General features: G+C 27.5%; 1 long non-coding RNA gene across 1 annotated transcript; it reads left to right on the top strand.

Moving 5' to 3' along the window:
• The first annotated feature begins 8,082 nt into the window (after nucleotides 1-8,082).
• LOC107060018 (uncharacterized) lies at nucleotides 8,083-11,660 on the top strand. The gene is made up of 3 exons (XR_001473081.1): nucleotides 8,083-8,107; nucleotides 11,512-11,514; nucleotides 11,651-11,660. It is a non-coding gene; the product is annotated as an uncharacterized lncRNA (long non-coding RNA).
• Nucleotides 11,661-12,194: the final 534 nt, after the last annotated feature.

Raw genomic sequence — 12,194 nt, forward strand, 5'->3', positions numbered from 1 at the left:
GTTTATATTGAAGCCTAGTTTTTCGTCCATCTTGTTATTTACCGTCTCATTCATAAGTCAATGTAATTTTTTTTCAAATGTATTAACATTGTTTAGTATAGTCAGATATGTATGTTAGCCTCATAAAAATTACAAATAATATTAGGTATATTTCTATGTATTCGATTCTAAAATTAAGGTTATAATTATTTTGTTTAATATTTTATATTTATTTGTTAAATGTTGAATGAAGAGAAATCATTCATAATATTCTTTTATTTTCTTAGTTTATATTGAAGCCTAGTTTTTAGTCCATTTTGTTATTTACCGTCTCATTCATAAGTCAATGTAATTTTTTTTCAAATGTATTAACATTGTTTAGTATAGTCAGATATGTATGTTAGCCTCATAAAAATTACAAATAATATTAGGTATATTTTTATATCTTGAACCCACTTCGTAAAAATCCTGGGTCCGCCACTGAGAATCACCAAAAGGCCAAAACTATATGTAAAATATAAATGTACGTCTCATGATAAATATGATACGTACGTATCGATTAGAAGAAAATATTATTCCAAGAAAATTTAGGTATAATCTGAAAACATATTAAAAGGCCAAAATACTTTAATTTCTTATGTTTTGCATACCAAATCTGAAAATACTATTATGACTTATGAGGAATCGGAGTTGAAGTCAGAGTAATTGGGTCTCGAGTTGGAATCAAGAATAGGGAGATGGGTTGAAGGAGTATGTCTAGAGTCTAAAGTCTGCAACTGAGTCATGAGTCTGGTCTTGAGTCAGGATCATGAGTTTGGTCTGATAATTTGTTAATAAATATACAATTACATTGTCATCTTGCCACACAATTATCTAATGAGTAACTATCATAAAAAAATGTGATGGAATAAATATAATATCTTCATTCTTTTTTATATACTCAACTTCCCTTCTTCAAGGATCTTACATTGTACTTATTATAGATAATAAATTATTAATAACCATGCATCATTAAAAAACGTGATGGGATGAATATTATATATTCATTCTTTCTGTATACTCAATTTCCCTTCTTGAAGGATCTTAGTTTGTACTTTTATTATATATACATATATATTAAATATTCAGTCACACTATCGTCTTGACACACAATGATCCAATTAATAACCATCATAAAAGGAAATAACTAAACATCTTTTCTAAATGAAATAAACAAAAAGATAGACAAATTAAAACAAAGAAAATAACTTTATATATCCATATATTTAATTTAGAGCACACTTGATGCATTGATGATTTACCACAAAGTCAACAATAACACTTTTATTCATAACTTAATTTGTATCGAAGAAAGATCAACATCACGACTTCATTAGAAACACACATAAATATACAGATAGATTTGCTATAGCAACAAATATATTGAACCTTATTATTAAAGGAAAAGAGAAAATACAAACACAAACGCTTATTTTGGGATGGAGTACTCCTCCGTCCCAAAATTTTGTTTATTCAACGGCCACATATCATGGATTTAGTGCCATCACCTTTCTCATTACATATAGTGCAGAAAAAAAGAATATTTTCTATGCCCATGCAATCTTGGTTTGACGTACAGGCTGATTGCACTTAGCTCCCATAACTTGCAATTTTGAAGTTCCAGGCATATCAACTGCATGCATGAATATATTTAGGATTGATAAAAATATACATAAAAATCACTCAAAACTATAATGTAAAACTATTTGAATATAAACATATGTATGATATGTGATGTATTGATAGTAATGCATGATCGATTACTTTCACAAAATTATACTAGTAATAGTAATTAGAGATGTTAAATTAGCGGACTGGGATGAATTGGGACTGTCTGATCAAAATAAGTTGAGTTAATGAATGAACATGTTATTCGTTCTTTAAAATTACTTGAATACTAAAATAAGAAAAAAGAAAGTTTGAAAATATGAACCAATTGTCATGGTCTAAAAAAAGAAAGAAGAAAATAGCAAACTTGTTCATTGAGGCCATATTTGCAAATTAAAGCTAATTTGGATTATACTTAGCAGAAGATTAATGTGTATGTTTGGTGATTTCTTTCATGGAGAAATGATCTTATTTATAAGCCCCAAAGTACACTAATATTAATTGATTAAATGTCAATATATGTTGAATATTATAACTCGAGCTCAAATGAAAAAGACATATCTTTGAATGATCCTTTCAATAGACCTAATATTTTCAATAAACTCATTCATCATTCTTTATAGCCACAATAATAAGATCAAAAGATAACACTACTACTTAGTACCCTAAAGTTCAATTACCCATTATGTCAACTTAAAAAGAGAGAATAATTGATTTAAAGTGACTAAAAATACTTTTTAATAAGATTTTTTTTTTAATATAATGGCAAATGTTTTTTTTTGGAAGCAACTGCACGTGTAATGTTATACAAGTGGGTTTTTTTTTTAAATAATGGTGTTAACTTGCCTTTTTTCAAGGATCTTAATATGTACTTTTATTATATAATAAAATATTCACTTACACTATCATCTTGACATACACAATGATCTAATTAATAACCATCACCAAAAAAACGTGATAGGATAGGTATGATATCTTTATTTTTAGGTAGAAATTTTGAATTGGAAACTTTCGCATATAGTCACTCAAAAATAGCTTAATTACGCTCCATAATTATAGTTTTCTAATTACGATTCATAGCTAAATATTATAGGGAGGAGAGTGACGAGAGAGATTGGGAGAGGGAGGAGAGAGGGCAGAGAGTGGGAGAGAGGTTAATTGTATATGTATATCGGTTAGATAATTGTATTTATTGTATTTATGTAACTGGTATACATACGTATTTGTATATATCTGGCGAGCAAGATTGGAAGAGGGAGGAGAGAGGCGAGCGAGATTGGGAGAGGGAGGAGAGAGGCAAGCGAGAGAGGGCAATAATTTGTATAATTCACATCTCGTTTGTATAATTCACGTGTTTTTGTATAATTGAGTAATACAAAGTCTGGAATTGTACAAATACGATAAAACTCGAAATAACAAATTGATACAAACATAAACATATATAAACTTTAAACAGTTATACAAATTATGTTATACAAAATATGAAAACTACACGTTTATACAAACTTTAAAAAGTTATACAAAAAAGATTGAATGTATATGGTGATAAAATTGAAAAACCAAAGGAAATCATCGTCATATACAAATACAAACCATCGAACAAATCAAACGAAGAATTATTAGTTGTGAATTATACAAATATGACAAATTATACAAACGTGGCTAATTATATTATAAACTCGAAGTCAGCCCACGTAATTAATGATTAATATTAGTCGCGAATGATAATTATAACAAACTATAACTATGATGAATAATTAAGTAGTATAAGTTTACTTAACCGTCATGTGAAATTCAACACCCATAAACAATTAGTGTTGGTCTAATATTGTTGTTGTGATCAGTAAATAATATCATCCTTATAATAGACTCCTTTGCAAAAAAGAACAAACAACATATTAAGCATAATTCTGATGTCACTCCTTACAACGACAAATTGTTGATACATCAATTTTTATACAATTCAGACACCATATAATTTTTGATACACCAATCTTATCTAATTAATTATTTATCAAGTAAAATGATGTACATTATGATTTTACAATGGTGTCCAATTCAATTTAAGTGCCCCCCCTTGTTACGTTTTCTACACTAAAAAAATTCAGTTTAATGAAGAACTTAAATTTAGCATCCTAATATTGAGAATCGAACCCAATATTGAAGTTATTAAAAAATAGAATTGAAAGATTAATTAGTTTGGTTCAGTTTAATTTTTCGGTAACTGTGTATTTATGCCCATCCTTAGTGTGTATAACGGTAAGGATATATATGAGCCGTTTGTATAATGGTAAGGATATATATGAGCCACTTTCATAACGAGGGACATATCAGCTCCAAATGACAAAGTTGAGGATATATCAGACTCTTTTTCCTAAAAAAAATAGATTAATTGAAAGAAGAAGATAGCTTTATATATCCATACATTTAATTTAGAGCCCACATAATGCATTGATGATTTACCACAAAGCCAACAATCAGAGGCGAATCTAGGATTTTTCAAACATGGGTGCACCTAGAAAAATATAATAAGTGAGAATTGATCCGAAACATGGATGCATCAAGAAAAATGTATTAAGTGAGAATTGGTTCTTCATCCTCAAGGTAAAAAGCTCAACATTTAACCATGTGGACCAGATAGACTTCTTATAGCACGGGTGCAAGAATATAATAATATAGAAATTTTAGAAAATATATACATAAAATATCTAGTTTTCCGAAGAGACCACGGGTTCCGGTGCCCTATTTTTTACAAGTAGATTCGCCACTGCGCAACAATAACACTTTTATTCATACAAATTTTTCTTCATAACTTAATCTGTATCGAAGAAAGATCAACAACACAACTTTATTAGAAACACACATAAATAGGACGGAGGAGTCCCTCCGTCCCAAAATTTTAAAGATTATTCTTCATCAAAATAAGAAGCCACACGTCTTGGTTGTAAAGCCATCAATTGGATTGATTCTCTCTTTACATAGAGGGCAGACAAAAATGGCCATACTAAAGCAATCCATGTCTGTTGTACAAGGTTGATTGCACATTGCTCCCATAACTTGCAATTTTGAAGTTCCAGGCATATTAACTGCATGCATGAATATATTTAAGGGTTAATAAACTATTTAAATATGATATGTGATGTATTGATCTTAATGCATGATTACTTTCAAAAAAATTATACTAGTAATAGTAATTAGAGATGTCAAATTAGCAGGCTGAGATGAATTTGGCCTATTTGATCAAAATAAGATGAGTTAATGAATGAACATGTTATTTGTTCGTTCAAAATTACTTGAATACTGAAATAAGAAAAAAAAAGTTTAAAGTTATGAACCAATAGTCATTGTCAAGAGAAGAAAGAAGAAAATAGCAAACTTGTTCATTGAGGCCATATTTGCAAATTAAAGCTAATTTGGATTATAATTAATGTGTATGTGTGGTGATTTCTTTCATGGAGAAAGGATCATATTTATAAGCCCCAAAAGTACATTAGTATTAATTAATTAATATTTATCAATGGTGGACAAGAAAATTACGTGCTCATTTTATTTTTAAAAATACCTATTTTTTTCCTCTTAATATATTCATATATTTTTAATATTTAAATAAAAATAATTTAAAAAGTATTATATGGTAACTTGGACTCTAAATTAATTATACTAATTTGTTTAGGATTATTACTTGGTTTAGCAAGAATAAAAAAGGATTCTTTCACGCTTTCTTTTCATTATTTTCATTATATGGTGACTTGGACTCTAAATTAATTATACAAGTTTGTTTAGAATTCTTACTTGGTTTAGCAAAAATAAAAAATGATTCTTTCACGCTATCTTCTCATTATTTTCATGCTCCTTTTCTCTCCCACCATTGAAGCACCTCACGTACATCATTGAAGCAATTTGAGATAATTATCACTAATAACTTATTAAAAATACTTATTTCTCTTCTCTTTATTCAACTATTATATTTTGGAATTCTGTCTATAAGCTTATCTATAGAAAAACTGAATAGGGTAATTTAGCTTAAAAGTTTAAAATATTTTCCAATGCTAATGTATTGAACTTTTCCAATTAACTGAAAAATATTCTCTAAAAATCATTGTCAGCACAAAACATAAAATTCTTCCTACATTGAAATAAGATACCTTTTCTGTCCCAATTTATGTGACACTTTTCGATTTTTGAGAAAACAGTTTAAGTTTGACCGGAAATTTGCGCATGGAATCTTCAATTTTTTGAAATGGAATTTATATGTTTGTAAATTACGTAAAAAGTACTATAAGTCACAATAATTGATAATTCAAAATGTTTAAAAGATCTATAAATTATGATCAAATATAGATTTGTTTGTATCTCGAAATCAGAAAAGTGCCACATAAAATGGGACGGAGGGAGTATTTTTTTTTAAAATAACGTTCAATTTTTTTTTTTGGTACAATCGACTTTGAGTATTATTTAAATTGGAGTATATATAGTGGTATATGGATCAAAATTTATTTTCAGTTAATTTGTGTTGTTGATTGAATGAACTAAGAAGAGAAAATACAGCTTGAAGCAATAGAAACACCTATCGAAACATTTTTTCATGTTATGAAGAAAAAAATACGAGTAAAAAGTTACGAGAGCATGAAAATAATGACAAAAAAGCGTGAAATTTTTATTTATTTTTTTATTTCTGATAAACCACCTAAGAATCCTAAACAAACTTGTATAATTAATTTAGAGTCCAAGTTATCATATAATACTCTTTTTATTATTTTTATTTAACTATTAACCATATGTAAATATATTAAGAGAAAAAAAATAAGTATTTTTAAAAATAAGGTGAACCGTCCGGTGGATAGTAGTTAATCTCATATTTTTAAATCTTTGGCCGAGGACTTGGGTTGGGCTTCCTCTTCCTTGTTTTCCAATAGGTGGAAGAGAGATATTTTTGAGCTATTTTCAATACGTTGTGGGCATTTTAACCCTTTTCCCTATATTTATCAATGTACGCAAGTTCAATTTAAAACAATCTATTGAACAATTAGTGTTGGTGACTTGGTGTAATATAGTTGTTATGATACTTATTAATTAGTTTATTCTGTTATCGTAGTTATAAAGTTATTTTACAAGAATTTCAATTTTGTAATCTTAAATTAAATATATTTGAAATGTATTAAAATGTCCTTTAATCTTGTAGTTTTAAACATGTCATATGGAAAGTTAGAATTAAAAAATTGTCACAAAATAAAAAAAGATGAACATAACACAAACAAATTAAAACGAAGAAAATAACATACTTGATTCATTGATGATTTACCACAAAACCAACAATAACACTTCTTATTCATATTACATAATTTTTATTCATAACTTAATCAATGTCACAAAGACATGACACGACTTTATTAGAAAAACACACACACATATATAGATATAGATATAGATATCTGGTACAAACACGACACTTGTTTTAGGACGGAGAGAGTATCAGTACTCTCTCCGTCCCAAATTTTTCGATTTTCTTCATGGCAAGAAGCCACATTCACTGTATTTAGTGTCATCAAAGGGGTTTGTTCTCTGAAAACAGAAACGACAAAGAGTAAAGCCGGTGCAATCACTGTTAGACGAACAACGATCAGAACAACTAGCCATAACTTGTAATTTTGAACTTCCAGGCATATCAACTGCATGCATGCAAAAAATTTAGGGTTAAATAAATGTACGTAAAAATCATCCAAAACAATATGTAAAATATATAAATGTATATGTATTTATGTATCCAGCTTTATTATAAACTTATAGTCGTAGTAGTTGGAGATGTTAAATGGACAGGTTAATTAAATTGAATTTGGACGGATCAAAATGAGCGGAGTTAACAAGTTGATGAGTTATTCACTAATGCAAGAGTTATCTGGACTGAAATAGGCTAAAATACAGGTCATAATTCGATTTGTCCAATTTTTACTATGTTTTATTTTATCCTTTACAAATTTATTTTGTACCTAATAACACTATGTTTTTTTTTTGCTTATATTTATTATGATATATATATAACATATCGAATACTTATTTTTTGAAAAGATTGTTCATGGATAAAATGGGCGGGTCGGGTCAAAAACTTGAATGAATTGGACGAGTTATGTTTTCATGGACTAATTTTCTACGCACCTATAATAGTATTTTCCCGTTTCAATTTATTTGTCTGATTTTGAATATGAAATTTAAGAAAATAAAGAAGATATTTAAATTTAGTCATCTTATTTTAAAAGTACGTAGAATGTAGCATAATATCATTTAACCTTGTGTTCTTAATTAAATGTCACCTAGAAAATTAGAATTTAAGAGTTGCAAAAAAATTAATTTTCTTTTAAATAAATGAATAATAATAATAATAAAATAACACAAATAAACTGAAACAAAGGAATAGTAAATCAAAAAAAGTAAGTTACGAACCAATAGCAATAGCCAAAAGAAGAACGAAGAAGATAGCAAACTTGTTCACTTGAGCCATATTTGCAAATTAACACTAAATTAATGTGTGGTGATGGTTTTTCTTTCATGGAGAAGGATCTTATTTATAAACCTCCCAAGTATACTACTAATAATTAATAAATTAATTACTCATTTGACTTTTCTCTTTTACTTTTAATTTCTTTTTTATAGGTAAGACGATTTGCTTTCATTTGTTCCAAAGAAAAAAACAAGACCAACAAACCAAAAAAAAAAACAAAACACCATTATTCTCTTGCCAAACCCTCTAACTAGCCTACATTATTCTTGCCAAACCCTTTAGTACTAAGGTAATTAGAGGTAAATTATTATTAAATTGATGGAAAAAAATCTTATCAAGAGCTCATCGGCGAATCTCCGTTAAAGAATTAATTTAAATAGTCATTTATCAAATTAATTAAATTAAAAATAGTCAATTTATAAAAAAATTCATGTACAATATATTATATGATTGTGTTTATATAATTAATATATAATCTAATGTATATGTGTACCGGATTTAAAACAGGAGATTTATCAACTTGAAAACTGTACTTGAGGGGTGTATAAGGAAAATATTTTCCTGAAAAAAAATCATTTAAGAAAATAAGTGGAGTTTATTTACTTATTTTTCATGTTTAATTTAATAAATTAACAAGAATATTATCCTTAAAGTATTTGTATATAATTTAGACTAGATAAATACTATGAGAGGTGGGAGATAGGGGCTACGGGAGTGAGAGATAAAGATGAGATGTATTGAAGAGCGAGAACGATATATGAAATATTATTTGTGAAACTTAATTTCCCTATTTTTACTAAGGTAATTTTCCGCCGTATCGTACACACCTATATATATGGAGGAATGTTATTCCATGTACGATCATAGGTAGTGCATTTAACTCATCTCTTTTAATTTGCCCCCTAGGATGGCTATGCTATCCTTCTTCTATAATAAAATAATTAGGGAGTCGAGTATCATGTATTCATCTATTTTCTTCGATCCATTTTTTTAATCATATTTAGAGTATATTTCTTAAGAAAATATTAACCAAAAATTAATTTATCTAAATTATTTTTATCCATTTATTGATGTCAATTTAATACTAATTTTTTCCTACCATATAATGAATCTTTCTCCATTTTTTTTTTTTTGAGTAAAGAGAAAAGGTACAAAATACAGAAAACTTGTTCATTTGATTAAAAGTATATTTTGTGTTTAACCTAGTTAAGATAGATTGTTACAATTAATAAAAATTAGCTAGCATGGTTAAATTTTGGACAACTTGTTAATATTTAGCCACAATTTAGGAGGCAAATAGCATCTAAATAAAATTACTCCTAGCAAAAAATACGGAATTAATTCGAGCACAAAATGTTGGAGTTTCAAGTTTTTACAAGTGAAATGTGTTGGAGTTCGAAAAAAAAATTCTAAAGTAGTTATAAGTTCAAATTATTATAATAAACGAAGAGATATTTAATACGATATCTAGTAAAAATGGATCTGATATAAATATCAATTAATCTACCATTTTAATTTTAAAGAAGATTGAAAAGATTATATTTTGTAAGGAGAAGGGCTCATATGATATGATGTGATATATATAATTCAATAATGTAGTTTAATCACAGATATTTAATTTGTTTTAATAAAACAAAAATTGTATTTACATAATTTGATTTTGGTAGCTCACATGTTTCATGACCATTTATTGTCTTTTCACTTTATTGACTAAAGGTGCCAAAAGCTGCTGGAAGTTTTTTTTTTTTTTTTTCTGATAATTAAAAATATTTATATAATACTAATTAAGCATAAAAAAGTCAAGGTCTTTTGGTACAAACATTGATAATAGTAGTGCAAGGATTATTTTTGTCAAGTGTTTGGTTCACTACTTTCCACTTAATTTTGTGTTTGATTTAAAACTCTACAAAAAAATTCTTTTCTATTATACCCTTGTGCTATTATGAGTGTTTATTTCATGTAATTGGGTCAAGTAGATTAACCACCGGGGGACAATTTTTTTTAAAGAATTTTCTATTCCATTTAATTAGTTAAATCAAATACATATATACATAAAATTGTTATTAATTTTAAGGTGTGATGTACCACTAAGAAGATCATTGATGGCACAACGTATTTCTAATTTTTTGTTGGTCAAGTATATATCTTAAACTTAACATAGATTTAAGACTACTTAAATGTTCAATACCTAAAGCTTTTTTTTTAAAAAAAAACAAATAGTTCAAGTGGGTAATCGACAAACTATCTTGAATAAAATAAAAATCAAGAAAAAATGGAGAAAAAAAATATTAGTGAAAATCATTAAATTACACTAAACGAATTTAGAGAATTAAAAAAGAACATTTATAACCATTTCAATATAAATAAAAAGGAAATTAAATTACAAAAGAAATTTAGAAAAAAGAATAAAGTAGTTTCGTCATTTAGGAGTCTTATCCAAGGTTTAACAAACCTTAGATTAGTTATCCCTCCATTTTCTAGGGATAAGATAAGACCACATATGGTGGTGAATAAGCAATTCATGGATTAAATTAAATGAAGTAATCAAACAATGTATTAGATGGACTAAATTTTAATCCATCAATTATTCTATGTAATACCGCCTACCAAACGGGTCCTGAGTGTCATGACTAACCATAATTGTTTGATATGTTTATCCTGCGTAAGGTTAGACGGTCTCAATTTATCCCATCATTTATATGTTAATAATGAAATTAATTATTGAAATAACTTATCTCGAAATAATTACTCCTCAAATAACGTATTTCCAATTAATCGACCCCTAACACTGCAATGTCAAGTTGTACACCTAAAATACCGTAGTACTTAATCATTACAAACCAGAATAAAAATTGTTTTTGTAAAAGTAATTTTTAAATTTGTCTATTATAACAATATTTCAGGGCAGACACTAGAAAACTGGCAAGTAGACTAGACGATGTGATAAAAAAAAAAAAATTCTTTTGTTTTTTTTTAAAATTTAAAATAATCATCCTCTATAATAATATTATATTATAATAATCAAATTTTCTTTGAAATCAGTAACGGATTAGTTGTTATACGAGAGACAACCACCAGACCAGTAAACGCAATACTTACCTTATAATTATCTTTGCGTAACATAGTGATATAGGCGCGATAGCAATTAAATTACTGCTATCGCGCAAGACCCATTGTATATAAGGAACCATACCGAAATTCAAATTGTTTTTTTTTTTCATTTTTGTGCTTAAAAAAATGCGGAATAATGTCGGTATACATGTCAAACTCATGCATCATCAATTAAATGAAAAAAGAAACTACTCCCTTCATTTCAAATTGATTATTCAGTTTTTACTTGAAACAAAATCTAAGAAAGTTAAAGGAATTTTTAATTTTGTGGTCTTAAGCATGTCACGTAAAGTATCGATCTTTGACCTATATACACAATATGATTTTTCGACTAAGATTTTTATTTACACTTATTTCATGAAGGTATGAATCTCAATTATTCAGATCTTAGTCGTTAGGTATTTTTCTATGATTTAGATCTGAATTTGATCACTTGTCAATGATTAAGTATATCTATTTTTTGTATCGCCTAACATGTTTAGTTTATATTTATAATTATATATATACTAAATGATTAAGATTTATAATAATATTTTAATATCATTAATATGTTATATAATTAAGGATTTTTATAGGGCGACATTTTACCGCTATTCCGTTCGCTTTCACCCCAAAGTTTCGTTGCTCATCACTAACCAACCATCATGCATAAATATGAAGCATTATAATTTCAAATAAGGAAAAGTTTTTTTACATTAAGATCGATATCACGATAACAAACAATCTAAAATTAGTTATTTAATATTCAGATCTTAACATATTTCAGACGTATATTCAAATCCATACGTCTTAACTAATCTTATTATACCTATTCATATTCAGTTCAGGTGAAGGATTCGCGAGATTTACTCGTGGAAATCGCGGCAATGGAGCAAAAATTGGGTCTTGTTGGTGATTTGATGACCTGCCTAAGGTCATGCAATGTTAAAAGGGATTGTGATGATGCTAGTGATTTGTGCAC

Source organism: Solanum tuberosum, unplaced genomic scaffold (assembly GCF_000226075.1).
Source record: "Solanum tuberosum cultivar DM 1-3 516 R44 unplaced genomic scaffold, SolTub_3.0 scf00051, whole genome shotgun sequence".
In the NCBI taxonomy this organism is placed as follows: domain Eukaryota; kingdom Viridiplantae; phylum Streptophyta; class Magnoliopsida; order Solanales; family Solanaceae; genus Solanum; species Solanum tuberosum.